The sequence below is a fragment of the Vulpes vulpes genome, chromosome 14 (genome assembly GCF_048418805.1).
Source record: "Vulpes vulpes isolate BD-2025 chromosome 14, VulVul3, whole genome shotgun sequence".
NCBI classification, from domain to species: Eukaryota; Metazoa; Chordata; class Mammalia; order Carnivora; family Canidae; genus Vulpes; species Vulpes vulpes.
In genome coordinates this window covers 37,661,856-37,686,500 of record NC_132793.1, presented here as the reverse complement: position 1 = coordinate 37,686,500, position 24,645 = coordinate 37,661,856, and the positions used below count along the sequence as shown (strand labels likewise).

The 24,645-nt window shown below is 38.1% G+C and overlaps 1 long non-coding RNA gene across 1 annotated transcript in view; it reads right to left on the bottom strand.

Moving 5' to 3' along the window:
- LOC140595398 (uncharacterized) overlaps window positions 1-19,214 on the bottom strand; it is a 225,843-nt gene extending 206,629 nt beyond the window's left edge. The window contains exon 1 of the long non-coding RNA XR_011996968.1: window positions 18,889-19,214. This is a non-coding gene — a long non-coding RNA (uncharacterized lncRNA). The remainder of the gene's footprint in view (window positions 1-18,888) is intronic.
- Between the last annotated feature and the right edge of the window lie 5,431 nt (window positions 19,215-24,645).

The window sequence follows — 24,645 nt, the reverse complement described above, 5'->3', positions numbered from 1 at the left end:
AAATAGAAAGGACACAAGCACCTCTCAAAGGGCATAGTTCAAAAGGCTTCAAAAATTTCCTGTTTGCAAATCCGTATCCTTTTTCCAGAGATGTATTCACTAAACCCCAGCGTTTTAGTACCCCTGGAGTACTAACCACACAGTGGGAAGGCACCACTCATTACCTATCCCGGACCTTTGGGATGAAATATTTAGGGTTCTAGCTTCACACTGTCCTCAGCCACATGAGGGCTGCATGTTCTAGGCCATTGATAGTGAGAATACTACAGAAGGGCCACTTGAGAAGCTAGTGGGGAACCTCAGGCTGGAAGCTGTGTCTGGGACTCTGTTCTGGCTGGTCAGCTCCTAGAACTGGCTCTTTCCTTCTGAGGGCCAGAGCTCACCTTCCTCCCTCCAGGGTCACCGTGTATGGCTCTGAACAAGGGTTATACCTCATTGGGGAGCAATAAAAATACTGTTCCAGATTCCTTGCTTTCCTCCAGATCCCTATCTTCCTGAGCTCAGCTTCAATTTTTCATATGTCAATAGAGGAGGGGATAATGATAAAGGAGAAACAAGACTCACCAGAGAGGAAGGCTTTTAGCAGACTCTGTTACAGGAGGAGTTGGATCCACAGTTCAGCTTTGCTTCTCTATAAAGTGCTGAGTAGAGTGTCTGGCACAAAGTAATTGTTCACAGAATGTTAAAAATAAAAAATTCTAAAAATAGCAGTGGCAATTGATGTAGGCAATTGTAACAGTATTGTTAAGGGTATTGTTATTGTCTGTGTAGTAACTGAAACGAATGGCAATTTCTAATGTGTAAAACCCATTAGCTTCTCACACTGGAAAAATAGATTAGGAGCTGTGAGTCCCTCCTATTTCCCAACTACTTTTCTCTCACTTTGCCCCTAAAGGCCACTGAGAAAATAGATCATCAGAAGCATGCAAAGGGTTATGACTAAAGCAATGAAAGGTTGACCCATTTTCTGAGCAGAACAGGAAATGTGCTGTTGTTTCTTAGACCCAATCCTGAGACTGCCAACCCCGTGACACCCTGGCAGGGTGAAAGAAGAAAATGGAACAAAGTGGAGATGAAGGAAGTGCACTCACTAAGTCAAACACTGACCACTTTGAGTTTTCACAGTTCTTACATCCTTCGGAGTATATGGTGAGGAAGCATTATTATCCTCATATTCCTGAGGACAGCAGAAGGCAATGGAGACACCTGTCAATTGAGCAAGCTGCCCAGGATGGTACAGGTCATAAGCCCTAGGGCTACAATCTGACCCACCTCTGTGTGCCCCAAGGGCTACATGCTTTCCACCATAACTTCTTCTCCCCTTCCTCTCCTTCACTGCCTTCACCAGAGCTACCACTCTAGATTATTAATGAGGCCACTTGAGAAAGAAGAACTTCTAAATCAAGTTTAGGAAATATTGAAAGATGGAAAGTGGATCCACTGTAGCAGAAGAGAAGGAGGAAGAGCAAAAAGAAAGGGGAAGGTCATGGTAGACTGCAAGTGGGAAATGAAGTTTCTATGGGCATCACCTAGGCCACTCTGTACACATTGTCTATGTCAGAGAACAGGAAAATATAATCACATCACTGCTCTAAAGGCAAGAGTATAAACTCTTTGCTACATTAAAAGGCACATAAGTTACCATTCATCACACATGTGCCCTACTGCAAGATCACATTCAACGCCATAAATACTTTTCTAAGAGTTTTGAGGAATCATAGCCATGCATGCCCGCTGTTTTAAGTGGAATAGCAACCTGAACTTACTATTGTGAATCAATCTCTGTTGAGCGATTGTATTATGAATGTCATGAATGTCTCACAAAGAAAGAAATTTTTCCTGACAAAATCTATTGGACAAAACCAACTTAAGACATGTCCAAAAGTATCTGGTCTTCGCTGACTACTCACAGCCCCAGGGACCTTACAAAGACCTGAAATAATGAACTTTTGTAATCCTGCTTGATTTGACATAGCTATGAAAGAGAGACATTAAACTGGGGGAACTGGGGTTATTGTACTCACTCATTTTAAACCAAAGACTCACATATTCGACTTCTTGCTCAGTAGATATGAAAGTGGGTGTCCATGATGCAGTTCTTCTATAATACTCAAAAACAATATGTTTCTAACTACCTTCGATTTGCAGAGTTGCAATAGATACAGAGGATTACTTTGCCCTTTACTTTGACCTTGAACTACACAAGATGATGTTGAAACAGGAGAAAATTAAGAGAAAAAAATGGCTCAGATTCCTGCATCTGGAATAAAAAAGAGATGGCTTTTCCAACACCACGAAAAAATGTTATCAAACTTTCTCAAAGGATTTTAACTTCCCTTTAGAGTAGAAGCTATATTTGGCATCTAAATCCAAACCTACTTGTCCCTTCCAGGCATAGGAGGACTGCAGAAATTTAGGATGCAATAAATGTACAGCCGTTGTTTGTTTTCCAAAGTCTTTTTCATCCAGTATATGTATGTTTGAAATCACCAAAGCAGTGTTTTCTGATCCAAGCCATAATTGCAATATACAGATAGAGTACAAGGTAAAATCTAAATTCTCATTTCCCCTGAAGGCATAAATGTACCAATAAATTGTCATTCCTCACGAGCTAATTTTCCTGATAATTGGTATTGGAGTAGAGTGTTTCTAAACAATACTCTTGTTAATTTATATTTATATAAAACATCTATCCCATAATGCATTTAATTGAACTAGTTGACATCCAATTTTCTAAGCATAATTTTCTCTTATATGTTGCTAAATGCTCAATTCTTTTTTCTAATATTAATTAAATTAATTAATATTTAACATATTTTCAGAATGGCATACAATCTGCAACTATGTTACTTATGAAGAATGGCTTCTGGTTGTCAAGAATCATGATGCAGACAATCCTTCAGGGCTCAACTATTTTTCCATAAGAAATCTTTAATTAATCATCAGTTTAGCTGTCAACGACTCTCTCATCTCATTCTCAGTTTTGCTCCCTTTGTTCTTTCTTATAGCCATTGTTCATGACAAGCTACTCTGAGATATGAAGGTATTATTTCAGTAGAGGAGAGATGGTGTGGCTGCTTTTGCAAATCATAAATGGTGGCACTTTTACAATGACTTGGTAGCCATCAAACACTGGCTGTTTGCCATGGAATACTATAGATCCTCATACCCTGAATGTAGAAAAGCTGACAGGTGCCAATTTTCCATGCAGCTTTCTGCAGAGGAAGTGAGTAGAGATCCTTTTACCAGCTAAAAATGTGTTCTAGCTTGTCTCATTCTCACTGTACACAATATCTTTTTTCTTAGTAGATCCAACCCAACAATCAAACCCAACAAGATCGGGTAGATAAATTGCTCTGTCTGGATCATAAATATGACTCCAAAAAGCTAAAGATCCACACCACTGAGAGAATAAAGTCTCCAAAAACTGCCTGGCTTGGGTCATCTGGGTGGCTCAGCAGTTGAGCATCTATCTGCCTTTGGCTCAGGGAGGGATCCCCAAGTCCCAGGATGGAGTCTCATATCGGGCGCCCTGCATGGAGTCTGCTTCTCCCTCTGCCTATGTCTCTGCGTCTCTCTCTCTGTGTCTCCCATGAATAAATAAATACAATCTTTAAAAGACTGCCTGACTCTATGGGAACAATTAAGGAAGGATGCTGAGTCGTAAAATACTCATTTGACTTCGACAAGAAATGAACACAAATAGTAACAATTCACACTTCGTCTGTTCTTGACAAACCTTCATAATGGATCAAAAATGTACATATTTTCCCCCAAAATTAGAGGATACAAGATTGGAACTGTAAGTAAATATGTTAATTGGCTTTAAGGTGGCTGCCATCTTCAAGTAGCACATGCCACCCTAAGGAAAACCCAAGAAACAATTTAGTCCAAGCCAAATAAGAGGCCCTCTTAGGAAAAGGTTGTGACAGACACACTCTCCTATAGCAATCTTCAAAAGGCTTATCTTAATGACCCTGGTTAATTTTCACTTTTGTGTCCATAATTTAATTCCAATAAGAAATATCCAAGTGATATTCATCTCCTTCAAATTTATTTCCACCTGAATCAAGTATGACTTTGATCAAAGCTAGTAGTGTAAGGAATTGTAGTAATATTAATCCTGATAGTAAAAATAACAGCCATAATATAAAGTTACCATTTGTTGAGTGTCTTGTATTATATGCTGAACATCACCATAAACAGCTTGTGATATTCCTTAATGCAACTAACACTTCAATCCTGAGAAGAACTGGTTTCTTATTTATTATTCCCACTACAGAGATCACAAAACTGAGGTTTGTCACACGGCCATTAGATGGAAGAATCTTTGCTCATGTCTTTTAAACCACAGATTCTCTGTTAAGGCTCACAGGCTCATGTGTACTCCAGACTTCATTTCACAAAGAAAATTCAGGAACTCCTTCAGCAGGTATTTGCTCTTCGTTTTTATGCATAATTAAGAAATTATATGCTGCTGATAACTCTGGTAATGTAATGCCTAACCTCTCACATTCTTTCTTGATTGCCATGCAAAGGATTTGAAAAGAGATATTTTAGAATAATTACCCATCAGTAATCATCTCCACACAACACAAATCACATTTGATTCCCTATTAAGACAGACCAAGAGAATGAGAGGTTTTCACTCTGGAATGTTTTCCGCTGCAATCAGGTTAATTCTATGTTTCCATTCCATTGGTCTTCTGAATTTAAACATGGGAACATGGAACAAATTCTATAGAGGGGATAATAATATCCCCAATCATGGGTCTTGATCCACTGGGGAAAAGTGCTTAACTATTAGCTTTCTAAATGGAGTGCCATTCCATGTAGGTGTGTCACCTCCCAGGAAATATTCATTTGGCAAATGGGGGTGGACATTTTATTACTGCAGAACAGTCATTACCTCGGTTCACTCCAAACCTCAGACCTTCACAATCACAGGCTGTCACGTAAAATAATTCATACAGAAGAACAAAGAGACAAACGCCAAGCCACCATAGTTAATCGATGTCATTTTGTAATACCAATCAACAGTCTTCCAATCCATGGTGATATATCATGTTCAATTTATAAATATAGTAACCTTTCAAGATGATCAATACATCCATGATTCTTGTGGGACACTTGCCAAAATTTAGCTTCCCATCTTTCTCTTTTTTAAGTATTACTAGAGCCTTATTACAGCATCATAATCTTAACCTGGGAAATCGATGAGTTTGTGCTATAATCAGCAGGCCTACCAACAACACCCTTACCAAACATCACCTCCTCTTTCCCCCCCAATTTGACTTCCATTTCTCTTTTCTCCACCATGACAATACAATAGACATACTCTGAGAGGAGAACATATCTCTGTGTCTCATATGAACAAAACATCTGCTCCCCAAATCTACTTATCAAGAGCTGCTTTGTCTCATCCTTCAATCTCACTATGGATGCTCTTTCTCTATCTCGGCAGTGTGCCTCACTTCCTTGAGCTCACAAGAAAGCATCATGTGCCTTGACATGGAAATTCAAGTCAGATCATTAATTTACCTATGGGCATTTTGATTTAAGTCTTTTTTTTTTTATCTTGGTGAAACACAAGTGGTTTGATGGTTACACAAGTGTTTGGTTTATAATTTACCTTAAATTGTGAAAGTGTTTTTCTGTTTGTTGCAAGCACTTTATACATATATGTTATATATCATAAAGTCTATAAAGCATACAGAAAAGTGCAGACATTTTAAGAATAGTTAGCAACTGAACATGTATGTAGTTACCACACAAATCAAGAAATAAAATGCAACCAGCATCTCAAAAGACTCTTCTGCATGACCCTTGTCACTGGGAGCTCTCTCCCTCCCCTTGAAGGTAGAAAATACTCTGACTTTTGTGATAACCCACTTGTTCAAAGCTTTATCTTTTACCATAAAACTAAAGTCTGTGTCCCATGTTAAGTAATTTTAAACACTCAAATCAGGTAAAGAAGCTTTATAGAATCAAGCTCGCTTTACAGATATCTATGGCATACAGACTATGTGTTATGTGCCAGATATGAAACTAGAAGATAGGAGTAATACAGTTTAATAATACATAGTCTCTGACCTCAAGAAGCTCACGAGTGTTGGGAAGTTCTACAGGAGCTCATGAAAGCACCAAAGCAGTAAGTTTGCCAACCATAACCATAATAGCACAAGGGGAATTGGAACTGGGGGGAAATAAAATATAGCAAGATTTCTCATTGCTCTGTTTCTCTAAACCAACACATGGCTGGACACTATTGAACTGAGAGAAGAGTATGATCAAGTCTTTCTCTAGAGCTTCAAGTGTGTGGAACAAGATGAGAACTCCCTCCTAGATGAATCTGAGAAATAAGCATGTTCTCTGTCTCTGGCACTATGAACAAGGTATTTCCTGCTAATTTCTGAGACAAGGTTCATGATGTGTCAGGGAAGGAAATTCTGGAAGCAAACCTTTTTCTTAATCTTCTAAAGGGCTTAGTAGGTGTTCCATTCTTTACATTCCTTATTTGGAAAGTAAAGATGATAGGCTACTAACAAAATTTACTGGGATGGTATTTGTGGGGGATTTGGCACACGCTTGGCACCCAGGAGAGCTGAACAAGTGCCAGCTAGCCTTCTAGAATTGGGAGTTCCATTATCTCAGCCATATATATCAAATAAAGAACTGAGATTAAAATGAAACTAAAGAGAATCATATATAGAGGCTTTAACTGGGTCTGGTCACATAAACCATCCAGATAGCCTCAACGGTGTATTGTTCTTTCAAGGTTGTGTCCTTAAAAGGCAGCTCCCACTGTGGACAGAGTATACATTCAAAGGACAGAGGAGGGAATAAGGAGCCTTCAACTGCTCAGGTCCAGTTTGGGAATCAACCAGCAGTCATGTCCTCTCCATGACCTCCTCCAACAGGAGCTCAGAAATTTTCCCAAACTCCTTCAGTCCTCATTACTGCCCCACATATTCAGCACTAGTCAAGTCCATTTTTTTTCTGCCATAGTGCTATATTGATATTTATCTCCTTTGCTGATGTTATTTTTCTACATTTACATTGTTTTAACTTTTCTTGCATTGATAGTACAGCTATAGTATAATACCTAAAAATTAAGATTTGTGGCTGGACGAAGCTGGGTTCATTGCTTACAAACTGAATGATATGTACAAATTCCTTACCTTCTGTAAACCTCATCTATAAAAGGTGCAGAGAAATATAGCTTAACAGCTTTATTAGGAGGATTAAATGTAAGAACTTTAGTAGTGAACTCGTAATAAATAATGGCTACTGCTATTTTCTCCTGTTAGATTCTAAAATTCTTGTCTATGTAGACATATGGCATTCTTTTTCATATCACCCTCAGAGCTGAAAAATAGTTTGCTTATAGAATCCACTCAATGGATGTTTGCTGGATTATTGTTCTGGGCCCAATGCCAAGATGTGTACCAATCCTATCCTCAGCCTCAGTCGTCTGCTAACCCCCTAACTCAGAGAGTTGGTAACAAGTATGGTATAACAATACAGAGGTTAGGACAGTGAGAGAGGGGGCTTAGAGACAGTGCTTATATGTGTTCCTGGGATTACAAAGCAACACAATGCTGCTTATTAAATAAACATGTTTGGTTGACAAAATGGCCGTCCCTGACTTTGACAAAAATGATCGATGAAACTCATTTTCTATAGGAAGATGCTTCAATGAAAGGCAAAGCCTAATCCTAATATTGTTTAGCTGACTGAATTCTTTATGTCTGTAAAGGTTCTGTCAATTAAAGGTGTTTGAGGCAAGTCATCTGCATATTTCTCCAGTAATGTGATCTGTCAACCCATACAGCATGATTCCTGAGCCTAAATATTGTAATAAGAGAAGCCATAGCACAGGGGCTGGCTGGATGGATTTTACTAATGATAATGCTTTCAAAGAGCAAAGGAACACATTACCTGCTTGGGTATTTTGTGCTTTTGCTAGAAATCTCGGACTTTTAACAAAGAGGATTTTTAGGGTAGTGTCACTTTTGGGCAGGGCTTTGGCAATTGTCAAATCACTAAAGTGGCAAACAACCATAAATTTGCCCCACTTTAGAGTTTGTGATCCCACAACCATGGAGGTACTGGTTAATGATTTTGATGGTAATCCATTGTGAATCTCATCTCATTATTCTTTGGTTGGAATTTGCTGCCTTTTGTTGGAATGGAAATTGGTCTTCTTACTGCATGGACATACAAGATGCACTTATCAAGAAGACATATCTTTGGAAAATAATTCTAAATTTACTGGTCCCAGATGCTTTCTTCTTTCTAAGTGGGTCCCTTGAGAAGTTATGTAACTATTCTAATTCTATTTCCATTGTCCATAAAACATTTAAAACTCCTAAGGATATGCAACTGTTATAACTGGAAGGACATGGTCTTTGACTTTGACGTCAGAAGGATTTGAGAATGGATTTGTTTCTGCCACATCCTAGCAATGTGGTCTTGCAAAAAGTCATTGAGTTTCACTGGTAAATATAAACAGTGAACCTCTGACAGAATTTCCGAGAATGATATTTGGAAAATATTATGACTGGAACATATTAGGTATTCAATAAATGCTAGTTTTCCCCTAGTCTGAGATTGACTTTGGATTAAATTTACCAGCCTCATTGGAAAAATCAGTTTCATTGTATTCCAATCACACTTATTTTTGATACAAAGTATAATTACTTTAACTTGACTGAAGATTCTCTGGTGAGGCTTGATTGTCTGGTGACTGTTTGATTTCACAAAAAGATAGTACTCCAATGGATGAGCTGTCATAAAAAATAAGGATACTTGATGTCTTATTTTATGCCTAGTTCCTAGTCCAGCTCTGTATAGTAGGACCTCAAGAAATGTTTGTTGAAAGACCAGGTCGTAGCTGAAAATTCTGCTCTGAAAATTGAAATTTTCAAAGATATTAATGGTTAGCAGCTCACTAAAATATGTGTAGAGTTTTCCAAGAGAGAAATATTCATTTGTATGGTAAAGTTCTGGTATATTTTTTTTTCTGGGCATAAATATTTTTTTAGGTCACTCTAGATTTTAGTCATGCTTTTGTCTATAAAACCTTTCCTGTAATTCAAGGCAGTCTTAATTCCTCACACTGAAGGAAGCCTCCACAACAAAATGAATAAAATGTGAAGCTCTAGAAATGCCATCAGGGAAATTAAAGGTCCCTAATGGCAAAAGGCAAAGGCTATTATTATCATTCAACTTTTGCTGTAAAAATAGAAATATACATAGGACACTTCACATATATTATTATTATTTTTGCCTCTCTAGTAAAATATAAGTATAATATATAAATATATATAACATAAAATATAAGTAACAGTCCCACTGAGTGTGGAGACTGACACAGGGCTCAATCTCACAACACTGATATTATAACCTGAGGCAAAATCAAGAGTCAGACACTTAACCAATTGAGCCACCCAGGCACCCCTATAGCATATTTTAAGCTACAGGGAAGACTATAGATATTCATCACGCTTGCAAAGTAACTTAAAAGTATTCACACTGGAGTCTGCCCTTCTGAATATATTTTACTCTATTAGCCAGCAATAACTAATGGAAAGCTTGTAGTTCATGTAATCCATTCTTCCTTTGAGTAACCCATTGGAGAATTTCAGGCCTGATAATAATGTGTTCTGGGTCCCTGGACCTATTTATGAGTTACCATTGGCTTGGAAGGACCTGTTGAAAGCCTTTCAGTATAAGAGTTAAGTACTTCAGTACAAGGATCTGGGTATTTTTTCCAGTCTGGTGCTGGAACCCCTAGATTGCCCTGGAAAAGGTCTGTCTTCTCTGTTGGCCCATGCAGAAGTAAGACTGAAATCTGGGAATAGCCCAGATCTCAAGGCATCAGTTCCTCGGGCCCTCCCTGTCAAGGCCGTTTTCGTGGTCTGCAGAGAAAGAGTTAAGAGCCCATGGAGAATTTGGGCAATGTGTCTGTGGTTGTTTTGTTCATAGGAGCTCCTCAGGGGAAGGTATTATGTCTCATTGAGCCTGACTTCTGCACAGACTGAATACTGAGTATGGTAGAGACAGCTTGTGTGGACACTTAATACTATATCCTTTCCTTATGGACACAGAGCTAGACATTTCCCAGGAAGTGGAGATCATGCACATTAGTTATCTATTGCTATGTAACAAATTACCTCAAACTTTAGCAGCTTAAATCATCATATAGTGGTAATCTCACAGTTTCTGAAGGTCAAGAATTCAAGAACAGTTTAGCTGGGTAGTTTCGGTTCAGCCTCTCTCAAGAGGTTATAGTCAAGCCTTCAGCTGAGGCTACAATTATCTCAAGGCTCAACTGATATTAGACCATCTGCTTTAAGTTCATTCATGTGGTAGCTGTTGGTTCCTTGCTGGGTATTGGCTAGAAGTTTCCCAACATGTAGATCTCTCCATTAGTCTGTTCACAACATGGCGATTTGCTTTCCACAGAGTGAGTGATCCAAGAGACAGCAAGCTCAAGATGGAAGCAGAAATTCTTTACAATATAATTTTGGAACTCATACCACCATTTCCGCTATAGCAATGTGAGAGAGGACTACAAAAGGTGTGAATATTAGGGGGCAAAGATCACTGGAGTCTATCTTGGCACTGCAACTGGGTTCTGGCCAACAGAGTATGTGTGGAAGTGATGTATGTATGCTATTCCCAAATCAACATGTGGAAAATATCCTCCACAATCCTCCATGTCTATTTCCTAATTAACCAGGTGAATATTAATGTCTTTAACCAATCAGAGGAAAATGGAACCAAAAGATTATAAAAGCTTACATCCATGATTGACCACACAGAGTAGGGCAGACCCTCTATGACATAAGGCAGAAAGAAACCATTAGTCTGTAATATTGCTGAAATCCTTTCTTTCTTTCATTTCTGCCTACCTTCCTTCCTTCATTCCTACCTTTCTTCCCTCTTTCCCTCCTTCCTATTTCTTTTAACAGCAGCTAGCTTCCCTTAATTGTATATGTGTGCATTACAGCAGTTAGCTTCCCCATGTGTGTATGTATGTATTTCAATCAGAATTTATATATTTTGATTTCTCATAGTTTTATTATGTGCTTGCTAATATATTTGATTTGCACAAATTTTTTTTTGTCTATGCTGTTAGTATTGACTGTTCCCTTTAATGTGTAGAGTTTTGAAGATCAAGAATCCTGTATTCTATTTTGTCTCTATCTCTCTCCAGCAACCAGGTCATTATCCTGCACTTAGAACAACTACTATCCACAGATTGACTGCATGCAAGTTTATTTCAACATAAGAGAAAATATGTCCCATGAAGTCTTAGCCCAAAAAGTCTCATTTCCAGTATTGACTTAAAGAAGAAAATATTGCAAGTCTTAAAAGCTTAACTTTATAGAGAAGAGTCAAAATTTCAAGATATATGTTTAGCAAAGCCATCTTCTGGAAAATAAATGCATAATATTATACAATATATAAAATCATGTAAAAGCATATTTAAACCCAATTATCTCTGTAAGAAAGAAATGTACAATGACACTTTTATTTATTCAGGCCAATAAAAACTTTTATTGAGCACCAACTATATTCAGTAAGCATCTATAACTTCACCTCTTATATAGAATATATTGCTTAGTAGAAGTGTTATATTTAAATATATTTTAATATCATATAATAATTATAATATTTAATATAGATTTAATATTATATAATTATTATTTAACATTCATACTACATATATATCCAAATATAATATTGGAATCTACACATGTAGGTGTCCAGAGTTTTATTTTTATCAAAATGGTTTACATTGTAACCTATCACTGCATTAGATTAGCATAAATGACACTATCCCCATCCTCCAACTCCCAGGATGAAAGAGGAAGGCTTTTTTCATTTCCTGAACCAAAGAGTTTCAGATTTTTAGACTAAAGACATAAACGAAGTGTAGGAAAAATATTCACATCACTTAAAATGAGAGATCCCCTTGGAAAGAATATCTTGATTTCAATGTTTCAAAAGTAATTAAGAGCACAAGCCTGCTGGCTGTCTGTGACTCTTACTTTTTATCACTGTCTGAAAGACAGATGAGGCAGGGCACCAGCATATGAAATTCCTGACAGATTAACTTTTGGGGAGACAGACCAAAGTAGAAACCGCTATTCCATTTACATGGAAGTAAGAACAAATATCAAATATAGCTTGTTTTTAACTAACTTCAACACTCCCGGTAAATAGAAAAACTATAGTAGCCTTGTAATTGGGTTCAGACAGACCAAGAATTCAGGTATTTTGATAGAATTACTTGTATTTTCTATTTGAACACCAAATTCAATTAAAATGAAATGTGTATTGACTCAACTTTCTATCAGGTCCTATAATTGGAAGCTCTGAATGTAATACCCTTTTAGGTATCAAATCACAAATAAAAATCCTCTCTGTGACACAAATTATTTGCCCTTGTCAATTAACCAATGGCAGAATTTTTCTCAACTTTGATTACCCTGAACATAGATAATGAGTTCTCCTTCCAATTTTTATTGATTTCTTCCTCGCACTATAGAAAACTATTGATTTCTGTTTTCTTGTTCAGTTACTAGTTGATTTTATCTTTCACTTGATTTCACTTAAAGTGAAACTTTTTTTATTGGAACACAGCAAAATCCTGGAGAAAAAAAAGAGTCAGGGCAACTTAAACTTATAAATGTTTTGGTGAAAATTCAATGATACCCTTTCTGAATTATCTATAGTGAATACTATAAAGAAACGGTGAAGTTCTCACTCACTGCCCCCGACCCCCAGCCCTCCTCATTACACACATAGGGATACCATCTGTGTTGTAATCATTACAGAATTTAGGTTTGGGGAATAAAATTTACAAAGGATGACAAAATCAAGTTTGCTGCTATAAATGAAACAAACCTAAATACACAAAGCAACCTCCACACATGCTTGCATACACACACATATGCAATATATTCCTCAGAGAGATGTATAATAGTGGGATTATTTTTTATTTCAGGAGAGTTTTTGCATGAGAAAAAAAGTGACTCAGAGTGACAGAAGGCCCATGTTCCCCAAGGACTGAGGAAGATGGCTGTGACTGTCCTAGGGATGGAGATGTCCTGCCTGTGCACAGTCCCTTGCAGTATTCAGGCACTGCCCAATGTGGCTCATGACAAATATTTACAATAATGTCCTCAATGAATTATGCCCTCCCATGTCCAAAATGCTTTGTGATGTGACTCTGCCACTACTCCTCTCAACATGAAGTCATGAATCTGATCTGGTCTTGGGACTTGTTTAGACCAACAGAATGAGGTGCCAAATTCAAGCATTTGGAAACTATGCTTATGTTTTCACCCTCTTGAAAACACTCTGAGACCATCATGGTGAGAAGGCCAGAATGAAAGATCACATGAAAAGAGATGCCAAATTGCTCCATGTTCTAGATAAGCCAGCACCTAGCCAACTCACCTGATAAATGCCATTGCCCATGTGAGCCCAGGTAAGACAGAAGAATCACTAGGGAACCCACAGAAATAGAAGAAGCAATATATTATTATGTATATTTCTTTAACTTTTTAATTTGAATTAATTGTACATTTATACAAAATTGCTAAAATAGTGAGTTTTCATGTACCCCTTACTGAGCTTCTCTTAATATAATTACCCCATACAACCATAGTGCAATGATCAGAACCAGGAAATTAATATTAATAAGTAAGGGCCTTATCCAAAATCCACCCTTTTTTTCTCACTAGTGTTTATTTTTTTTTCTGTTCCAGGATCTAGTGGAGGATTCCACATTTCATCTAGTTTTTGACTTGAGAGTCTCCCCTTATCTACAATAGGTCTTTAGTCTTTGCTAGTCTTTCATGACTTTGACACTTTTGAAGAGTATTGGTCAGTTATTTTGCAAAACAAAACATTCCTCAGTTTGAGTTTGTCTGAGGTTTCACATTTTAGGAATGAAGTGATACCCTTCTCAGTCCATCCTATCAGAGGGTACATCCTATTAATTTGGCTTATTACAAGTGCTGTTCACCTTGACCAGTAGATTAAAGTGGTTTCTTTCTAATTTCTCCATTTTAAAGTTACCATTTTATTAACTTCATAGTTAATAAATATCTTGGGAGAGATATTTTGAAAAATGAAAAGAATCGTTTTGAGCTACTTAGTCCTGTAGTGGTTTATAAGAGATAGGTAGATAAACAGATGCATATAGAGATAGATAGATGATACATAGATACATAGGTGATAAGGATGCCTGGGTGGCTCAGTGGCTGAGCATCTGCCTTTGGCTCAGGGCGTGATCCCAGGGTCCCAGGATCGAGTTCCACATCAGGCTCCCTGCATGGAGCCTGCTTCTCCCTCTGCCTATGTCTCTGCCTCTCTGTTTCTCTCATGAATAAATAGATAAAATCTTTTTTAAAAATTAAAAATAATTAAAAAGATACATAGGTGATAAAGATAGGTAGATGATAGATAGATAGATAGATAGATAGATAGATAGATAGATAAGATAGATAGATAGATAGATAGATAGATAGATAGATAGATAGATAACTGATACAAACTGATACAAAGTATAAGTCAGGTTGCGATTTCTGTTGGGGAGGTGAGACAGTTGATACAGGGAATGGAAAAAAGAGAAAGCCTATGTGTTTGAGTATCTATAGCAGTCTTGTGATGGATTTGTAGGTGAAGAGATTAGGACTATTCTGGTACAACAATATAATATTTGAGAACTAGAAAAAAGAGACAGGAAGTTTCTCTTTTTTTTTTTTAAATACAGGCTTAAAGATGTAACATTTGACTTAACACCTGAGTGAGGAATAGAAATATTTTTAAATTACTTTTGGTAATTTGGGAATAATGCTATACTTTTGGTGATTGAAGTACTTTTGGGCATGTGGGGTCCCAAGATTTATTAGGGTTTTATGGAAGTTTTTGGTTTTTATTTCCTTAGTGGGTAGTTATAGGAGGCTGAGCCTATAGGCAGACCCAGACATTCTTTAAACAATGTCATTGTAATTGCTATTATTTCCATCACATAGATGAATAGGAGTCTACTTATTGGACAAAGCTCTGCCATCCATGGACAAAAAACAAGGTAGGAGTAAAAGTCAGAACATCATTTCTCACACAGAAGATGGATGATCTGCCTATTACTTTGTAATAAGACCTATACAAGAAGGATCTGGCATGACATGGAATCTGAACAATTATAACTGCAGCTGATGATAGAAGAAATGCATAGGTACCTAGGAAGTTGTAGGGTAGAATCACAGGTCTTTTTATAGAAAACTAATATTTACTGAGTTCCTTGGTACTGATGATACAGCAGAATGCTAAACAGGTAAGTTCCTTGTATTCATGGAGTTTAGATACCTGTATAAGAGTGCTTCAACAAACAGATGCATTATTTAACATACATTTTAGATAACTCTATGCAGTTGCAAAGACAAATAAAGCTGGACAGAAGCAAAGAGAGTGACAGGACAGGGGCAGTTGCTATTTTAGAAAGAGAGGTCAGGGACAACTTGCTGAGGATGTGGTATCTGACTCCAGAGATGAGAGAAGGCCATCATTGGAGCCAGGCTGAGAGTCACTCAACAGGTAGATGAAGTCCAGCAGAAGGAGCCCAAAAGCATGCAACATGGCAACACATAGAGGTATGAGGCAAGCAATGTGTATTGAAGGAAATTCTTAGTAGATAAAAGAACCAGCTATAGTCCTAAGACAAGGTGCTCAGCCTAGGATCTGTGCACCACCTGAGCCTGCAAGTAGATTCTGGGAAGTCCAGGAATTTGGGTTAGAAAAGGCTTAAGTTGAATTGGATGTAATTTACTGTGTATGAAAACAGATCAGTAGTTTCTAAACATTTCCTCAGAAGCATTTTTTACTTATTTTTCAAATGAAATTTTCTGCATAACTCTTTTTATATTTAAAAAAATTGCTGCATTTCTTTGGCTGAAGTAAGTGTCATGGTCTCTGAAACTCTTACTCCTGGTCAGCCCTTGAAAGCCCAGTTCTTCACAGGGCACAGTTTGATCAGTGCTTCTCTCATTCCTCTGAGATGAATACTGCCCAGCCTCACAAGCCCAAAAGTAGGAATACCATGAGATTTTGACTACAGCAGATGGGGCAATGTGCATTAAGGAGGTGGGCAGACTGTGTACTCGGCGTACTCCCGTATGTGTGTGCACAGCGATCCTTCCTGTCACCTCCCGAAATCTACTCTGATCACGCTTACTTTGACCAGCTACTTGACAATGACTCAAGCAGCTAGATATCAGCCAGTCCAGAATACCTCAAAACATCTTGTGCTAAGCCCTTTTAAAAAGTATTTGTACCTTAGAAATGCAGACACAAACTTTATGTATGTATTATTTTGGGGGTGAGGGGTGATGGATTTTCCTCTACCCATTACAATTCTTTTAGCTGGTATTAAGAATTAAATTGACATAAGACAGATGAACAGGAGAAAATCAAATTTAATTATGTATGTACAAAGAATGTGTAAGAATGTGAGGCCCACAGACAGGCAGGCAATTGAGGCTTAGAAACCATTAGAGCTAAAGAGAAAGGGGTGGGGATCTGGGACTTAGAAGAAAAACAATTCATAAGAAAAGAAAAAGAAGCAAATATCTGGTAAACAAATATTTTCTGGCCATACAGAAACAATGGGACATAGAAGGGAATTTTAAAAAACAGACTTTGGTAAGTTTCTCCTTGTCTACCACACCTAGCTCATATTATGCTATAGTTGTCTATGGTGATAGCTCCCTTCCTGGAACAGGTCCTCCATCTAAATTCTTTAAGGCAGTTAGGGAGGTGAAAGGCTGTTCCAGAGCCTTCTGTTTCTTAACAATAATCAGCCTTAACTAATCCACATGACAGAGAGACACATTTTAAGGTGGCAAATTTTGCTCCTCTGCAGTACTACGATAAAAAAAAAAAAGAAATGCAGACAGTATTGATCAATGGCATAACACAATTTACCCAGGTTAAGAAAATGATTTATTCAGCATTCCATAAGAATATATAATTATCCACTGACATGAAAATCATTTCCCAAGCTCTCTGTACCATGTGTATTTAGGAAAAAAATGACAGGGGAAAAAGTAAGTGGAGACATGGGGCAGCTTTTACCAGTCCTTGACTATGGTTTGCTTATTTAATTTACAATGATCTCAAATGATTTTTTAGAATGGCTGTCACTAGAATTTAGATCTTTGACAATAAATTCCATCACTAAGTATTTCCTTAGATTTTGTTAAAAGCATTTTATTGTCAAATTGAAGTCTTTAAGGAGCAATCATCTATTTAGAAATATATTACAACAGTCATAAGTTCCCTTCTTCTTTAGGTTTCTCAAGTGAAGAATTATTGCAATTGTGTTTCTGGAAGGTGCATACAGAAATCACAAATCACGGCGCATTCACAAGCCTGTCATGAGCTTTCCAGTAGTTAATGTAAAAAGGAGATGAAATTTCACCAAAATAAAGGGGAAGTTTCCGATAGATCTGTCTAAGGTGAAAATAAAGAAAAATAATTTTAACATTTCCCATTACTGGAGAAGGTATAGGCATAATTTTTTGAAATGCAAGAGCTATATTAGACTCTACAATATAACAATATAAACTATATTAAAGGCTTCCCAAAGTAGTGCATTCACTTTCCTTTTCAGCTCCTTTTATCAACTATTAGTTCCCTAAGAGATGACTATAAAAACCTGTTGATTGAGCAAAGGTTAGATTACTGGACTTATTGCAGGAAAGTAGAATATGTACCCTCACACGTCTTAACAGTATATAAATAGGGAGAAATAAAGGGAAGGTATGTATAGGATCTTAGGGCTGGGTGGTCATTTTTAAGGTGGATTGGAAGATAGGTGGCTGATTGAGATTGGGCAGAATTTATGGCATAACTGAATTCCTGAACAAAGCTTGTGGAAGCTCTTGAAAGAGTTGATAAGCAAGTTATTAGTGATGACATTTAGGGAACTTCAGCTGCTTCTGGTCTTATTCTCCTGGAAGAAGTATTTTTCTGGAGCAAGTAGCTAAGCTATTTTGCTTGTTTTCAATACTGTTTAACATATATAGAGAAAAATATCCCAGTCTCAATATTGTTTAACGCAGAGAAAGGAAATTATGGTGATTTCAGCTCTTATTTCCAACCCTGTAATTCTGTATTTCTTTTCTTTGGTATGGCAACATTTCCAGGAAAGTAGTAATAATGATCAATCTTATTTTTGACTTTCAAAATCCTCTGTTTGTTACTGATCAACAATTTACATTTACAATCAGTTTTCTCCTTCACATTGTATTGGATTTTATCATTATATAGTTACTAATGACTTTTGTTCATTTAATAAACACATTTGAGAGCACATTTTATGTCAGTTTAATCATTAAAAAAATAACCAAAAGTAAACTTGTGCCCAAGATGAATAAAGGAAAATATACCTACTGTAAAATTCTGAAGCCTCTAGTACTCACTTAACAAATGACTTTCATATAGAGTTAAGTGATGTTTTGTGTGTGTGTATAGGGGGATGCTGTGCATATGACAATACACAAGTGTTTAATATGAGGCTGACTAGATAACTAAGAATCATGGAGGTGATATCTAGTTGTTTGGGGTCATGTCGACTCTCTATACTCTGCTTAAAATCCCAATTTTGACTTCTAGTTTCATCTCTAATATGTAAAGAGCTTAGACATCATCAGTCCTGTCTTTATAATAATAAAAAGATGAATAAACTAAAGCAAAAACTTTCCTTGAAGTTATTGATAATTTGAGTCATTCATAGTGCACAGTGCCACACCAAAATCTGGAGAGACAGATGCATCTAGAGAACCTCAGCCAATATCTACTTACCTGGAGCAGAAGCTGCTGGAGCCATCAACAGTGGAAACACTCAAATGGGCATTTGGAAGAACTGCTGGAAGCTGAGTGTGTACTGCTTTGAGAATGCAGAGTTTCCAGGGCTGCAATCTTAGGGTAGACCCTATACTTTAATGCATTTTACCTCTAGAGCCCCACAAAGTTCTCAGGGTACAGAATCAAGAAAGATCCCCTCTAGATTCTGGTGCAGAAGATGGAAGTCGAGCAATCTGTGAAATATGCCCAGACCATTCTCCATAAGAAGGCAGACTCTGCAGGAAAAAAGACTGCCAGAGCCTTATCCCAGCTAAGCAAAGAATGTTCCTCCCACACTCCAGCTCCTAAGAGACTTCCTGTTCCAACTAAAAGGAAGGAGAAAAGCTAAGAAATACTTAAGAAGATCATAGTCCAGGGACACAGGAAGATTGAATTCACTGAAAGATTGAGATTTAATCATAAGGTTATGGGACACTTCCATTCCACCACACCTTACCACAACACCAATAGCGCTCTAAAATAATAACAGTGGGTTTTAGCAGAAAGAGCTGAAAGAGGAGGAGTACTTATGAAAAGCCAAAGTCACTAGGGGAGATCAAAACAATATAGCAACAGCAAATACTAAACACGACACAACTCCTAGACAGATCAACATAAAACCTCACACTATGGGGTGCCTGGATGGCTCAGTGGTTGAGTGTCTGCCTTTGGCTCAGGTCATGACCCTGGGTTCCTGGGATTGAGTCCCACATTGGGCTTCCCACAGGGAGCCTGCTTCTCCCTCTGCCTATGTCTCTGCCTCTCTGTGTATCTCATAAATAAATGAATAAATAAATAAATAAATAAATAATAAATAAAATCTTTCAAAAACAAAACAAAAATATCTCACACTAAAGGCCTATTTACATCAGTTCCAACTACCTGATGTATAATGTTTTCAACAAAAACTTGAAAGGCCTGTTAAATGCCATATATATATATATATATATATATATATATATATATATATATATTCCACACACACAGAGAGACACATATAATATATGGAATAAGATTATATATGTAAGGGGGGGCGGGGCAAGATGGCGGAAGAGTAGGGTCCCCAGTCACCTGTCCCCACCAACTAGATAACTTTCAAATCATCCTGAAAACCTACGAATTCGGCCTGAGACTTAAAGAGAGAACAGCTGGAATGCTGCAGAGAGGAATTCGCACTTCTAACAAGGTAGGAAGATGGAAAATAAATAAATAAAAAAGAATCCAGTGGGGGAGGGGTCCCCGCGAGGAGCCGGGCTAAGGCCAGGAGGCGAGAGCCTCCAGGACAGGAAAGCCCAGTCGGGGAGAAGCAGGAACTTTAACAATCTTCCCAGATGGAAAGACCCTGACAGAGAACTTGGGCAGGATCCCAGGAGGAGCAGTGGAGCCTCCAGTTTTCTGGAGTCACTAACAGAGGAAGTGCGCCTTGGGGGAGGGTGTGCCACACCCCACGGGTGGAGCGTGGAAAAGGGCTGGAGGGCTTGCCCTGCGAGGCCTCGGGAGCAGCTCAGGCAGCGACTCCAGGCAGAGGGGCCTGCAGCCCAGGAGCACGATTCCAGTGGTGCAGGCCCCAGATCCCAAGGCAACTGGGGACACAGCCCAGGATCCTGCACTCCCCCAGGGACAGGCGGAAGCTGGGAGGGCTCAGGACAGGGAGGGCGTTCCTGCCTCCCGGAGCCCCTGAGCTGTGCAGGTCAGCACCCCTGCCCCCAGGACACGTAGGCCAGTGTGGACTGGGACCTGCGGTAGTTACTGCGGGAGCAGACTCTAGGGCTGGACGGTTGGCTGCTGCCAGTCTCGTGCTGCCTGGTGTCACCTTGTGCCTGGAAGGGTCCGGGCCACCAGGGAACAGGGGCCTCACAGGATAAACAGCTCCCACTAAGCCATTAACCTGGCAGGGGGTGGGGCAGCTCCCCCAGGTGCACACACCTGAGAATCAGCACAGCAAGCCCCTCCCCCAGAAGACCAGCTGGAAGGACAGGGGAAGAGCTAGTTCTTAACCAAGCAGCGCTGGAAAGCTCCAGGAGAAGTCGAGGGATTTACAGTATATAGAACCAGAGGATACCCCTCCTTGTGTTTTTTTTTTTTTGTTTTTGTTGTTTTTTTGTTTTTTTCTCTTTTTTTTTGTTTTTTCCTTCCTTTTTCCAGTAAAAATTTTTTTTAGCCACTCTGCACTGAGCAAAATGACTAGAAAGAACAACTCACCACAAAAGAAAGAATCAGAAATAGTACTCTCTCCCACAGAGTTACAGAATTTGGATTACAATTCGATGTCAGAAAGCCAATTCAGAAGCACAATTATAAAGCTACTAGTGGCTCTAGAAAAATAGCATAAAGGATTTAAGAGACTTCATGACTGCAAAATTTAGATCTATCAGGCCAAAATTAAAAATCAGTTAAATGAAATGCAATCCAAACTGGAGGTCCTAACAATGAGAGTTAATGAGGTAGAAGAAAGAGTGAGTGACATAGAAGACAAGTTGATGGCAAGGAAGGAAGCTGAGGAAAAAAGAGAAAAACAATTTAAAAATCCCGAGGAAAGGTTAAGGGAAATAAATGACAGCCTCAGAAGGAAAAATCTATGTTTAATTGGGGTTCCCGAGGGCACCGAAAAGGACAGAGGAACAGAAAGTGTATTCGAACAAATCATAGCTGAGAACTTCCCTAACTTGGGGGACAGAAACAGGCATTCAGATCCTGGAGCTAGAGAGATCCTCCCCTAAAATCAATAAAAAACCATTAAACACCCCAACATTTAATAGTGAAACTTGCAAATTCCAAACATAAAGAGAAGATCCTTAAAGCAGCAAGAGACAAGAGATCCCTAACTTATATGGGGAGAAGTATTAGGTTAACAGCAGACCTCTTCACAGAGACCTGGCAGGCCAGAAAGGATTAGAAGGATATATTCAGGGTCCTAAATGAGAAGAATATGCAGCCAACATTATTTATCCAGCAAGGCTCTCATTCAGAATAGAAGGAGAGAAAAAGAGCTTCCAAGATAGGCAGAAACTGAAAGAATATGTGGCTACCAAACTGACTCTGCAAGAAATATTAAGGGGGACTCTGTAAAAGAAAGAGGAAGCCCAAAGAAATAATCCACAAAAACAGGGACTGAATAGGTATTATGATGACACTAAATTCATATCTTTCAATAGTACCTCTGAACGTGAATGGGCTAAATGATCCCATCAAAAGACACAGGGTTTCTGACTGGATAAAAAAGCAAGACCCATCTATTTGCTGTCTACAAGAGACTCATTTTAGACCTAAGGACACCTCCAGACTGAAAATAAAATATTGGAGAACCATTTACCATTCAAATGGTCCTCAAAAGAAAGCAGGGGTAGCAATCCTCATATCAGATAAATTAAAGTTTATCCCAAAGACTGTAGTAAGAGATGAAGAGGGACACTATATGTGTCCTATATGACACTGTATCATAAAGGATCTATCCAACAAGAGGACCTAACAATCATGAATATTTATGCCCCTAATGTGGGAGCTGCCAAGTATATCAACTAATTAATAACCAAAGTTAAGACATACTTAGATAATAATACGCTTATACTGGGAGACTTCAACATGGTGCTTTCTGTAATTGACAGATATTCTAAGCACAACATCTCCAAAGAAACAAGAGTTTTAAATGATACACTGGACCAGGTGGATTTCACAGATATTTACAGAACTTTACATCCAAACGCAACTGAATACACATTCTTCTCAAGTGTACATGGAACTTTCTCCAGAATAGACCACATACTGGGTCACAAATCAGGTCTTAACCGATACCAAAAGATTGGGATTGTCTTCTGCATATTTTCAGACCATAATGCTTTGAAACTAGAACTCAATCACAAGAAGAAATTTGGAAGAAACTCAAACACGTGGAGGTTAAAGAGCATCCTACTAAAAGATGAAAGGGTCAACCAGGAAATTAGAGAAGAATTAAAAAGATTCATGGAAACTAATGAAAATGAAGATACGACCATTCAAAATATTTGGGGTAGAGCAAAAGCAGTCCTGAGAGGGACATACATCACAATACAAGCCTCCCTCAAAAAAATGGAAAAAAACTCAAATACAGAAGGTAACCTTGCACCTAAAGGAACTGGAGAAAGAACTGCAAGTAAAACCTACATCAGCAGAAGAAGAGAGATAATAAAGTTTAGAGAACTCAATGAAATAGAGACTAGAAGAACTGTAGAACCAATCAACAAAACCAAGAGTTGCTTCTTTGAAAGAATTAATAAGATAGGGAACCCTGGGTGGTTCAGCAGTTTAGCACCTGCCTTTGGCCCAGGACACGATCCTGGTGTCCCGGGATCGAGTCTCGCGTTGGGCTCCCAACATGGAGCCTGCTTCTCCCTCCTCCTGTGTCTCTGCCTCTCTCTCTTCTCTCTTCTCTCTCTCTCTCTGTCTAAAATAAATAAATAAATAAATAAATAAATAAATAAATAAATAAATCTTTTTTTAAAAAAGAATTAATAAGATAGATGAACCACTAGCCAGCCTTATTAAAAAGAAAAAAAAGACTCAAATTAATAAAATTATGAATTAAAGAGGAGAGATCACAACCAATACCAAGGAAATACAATTTTAAAAACATATTATAAGCAGCTATATGCCAACAAATTAGGCAATCTAGAAGAAATGGATGCCTTTCTGGAAAACCACAAATTACCAAAACTGGAACAGGAAGAAATAGAAAACCTGAACACGCCAATAACCAGGGAGGAAATTGAAGCAGTCATCAAAAACCTCCCAAGACACAAAAGTCCTGGGCCAGATGGCTTCCCAGGCGAATTCTATCAAACGTTTAAAGAAGACATAAGACCTATTATACTAAAGCTGTTTTGAAGGATAGAAAGGAGCTTTCAAACTCATTTTATGAGGCCAACATTACCTTGATTCCAAAACCAGACAAGGACCCCACCGGAAAGGGGCATGATAGACCAACATCCCTGATGAACACAGATGCAAAAATTCTCAACAAGATACTAGACAGTAGGACCCAACAGTACATGAAAAAGATTATTCACCATGACCAAGTGGGATTTATCCCCAGGTTGCAAGGTTGGTTCAACACTCATAAAACAATCAATGTGATAGATCACATCAACAAGAGAAAAAAACAAGAACCATATGATCCTCTCAATAGATGAAGAGAAAGCATTCGACAAAATACAGCATCCATTCCTGATCAAAACTATTCAAAGTACAGGGATAAACTAACATTCCTCAATATCTTAAAAGCCATCTATGAAAAGCCCATAGCGAATATCATTCTCAACGGGGAAAAACTTAGAGTCTTTCCCTTAAGATCAGGAACATTACAGGGATGTCCACTCTCACCACTGCTATTCAACATAGTACCAGAAGTCCTAGCCTCAGCAATAAGATAAAAATAATAAATAAAAGGTAATCAAATTGATAAAGAAGAAGTCAAATTCTTCCTCTTCTCAGATGACATGATACTGTATATAGAAAACCCAAAAGACTCCACCCCAAGATTGCTAGAACTCATACAGCAATTTGACAATGTGGCAGGATACAAAACCAATGCCCAGAAATCAGTGGCATTTCTATACACTAACAATGAAACTGAAGACAGAGAAATTAAGGAGTCAATCCCATTTATAATTGCACCCAAAAGCATAAGATACCTAGGAATAAACCCAACCAAAGAGGTAAAGGATCTATACCTAAAAACAA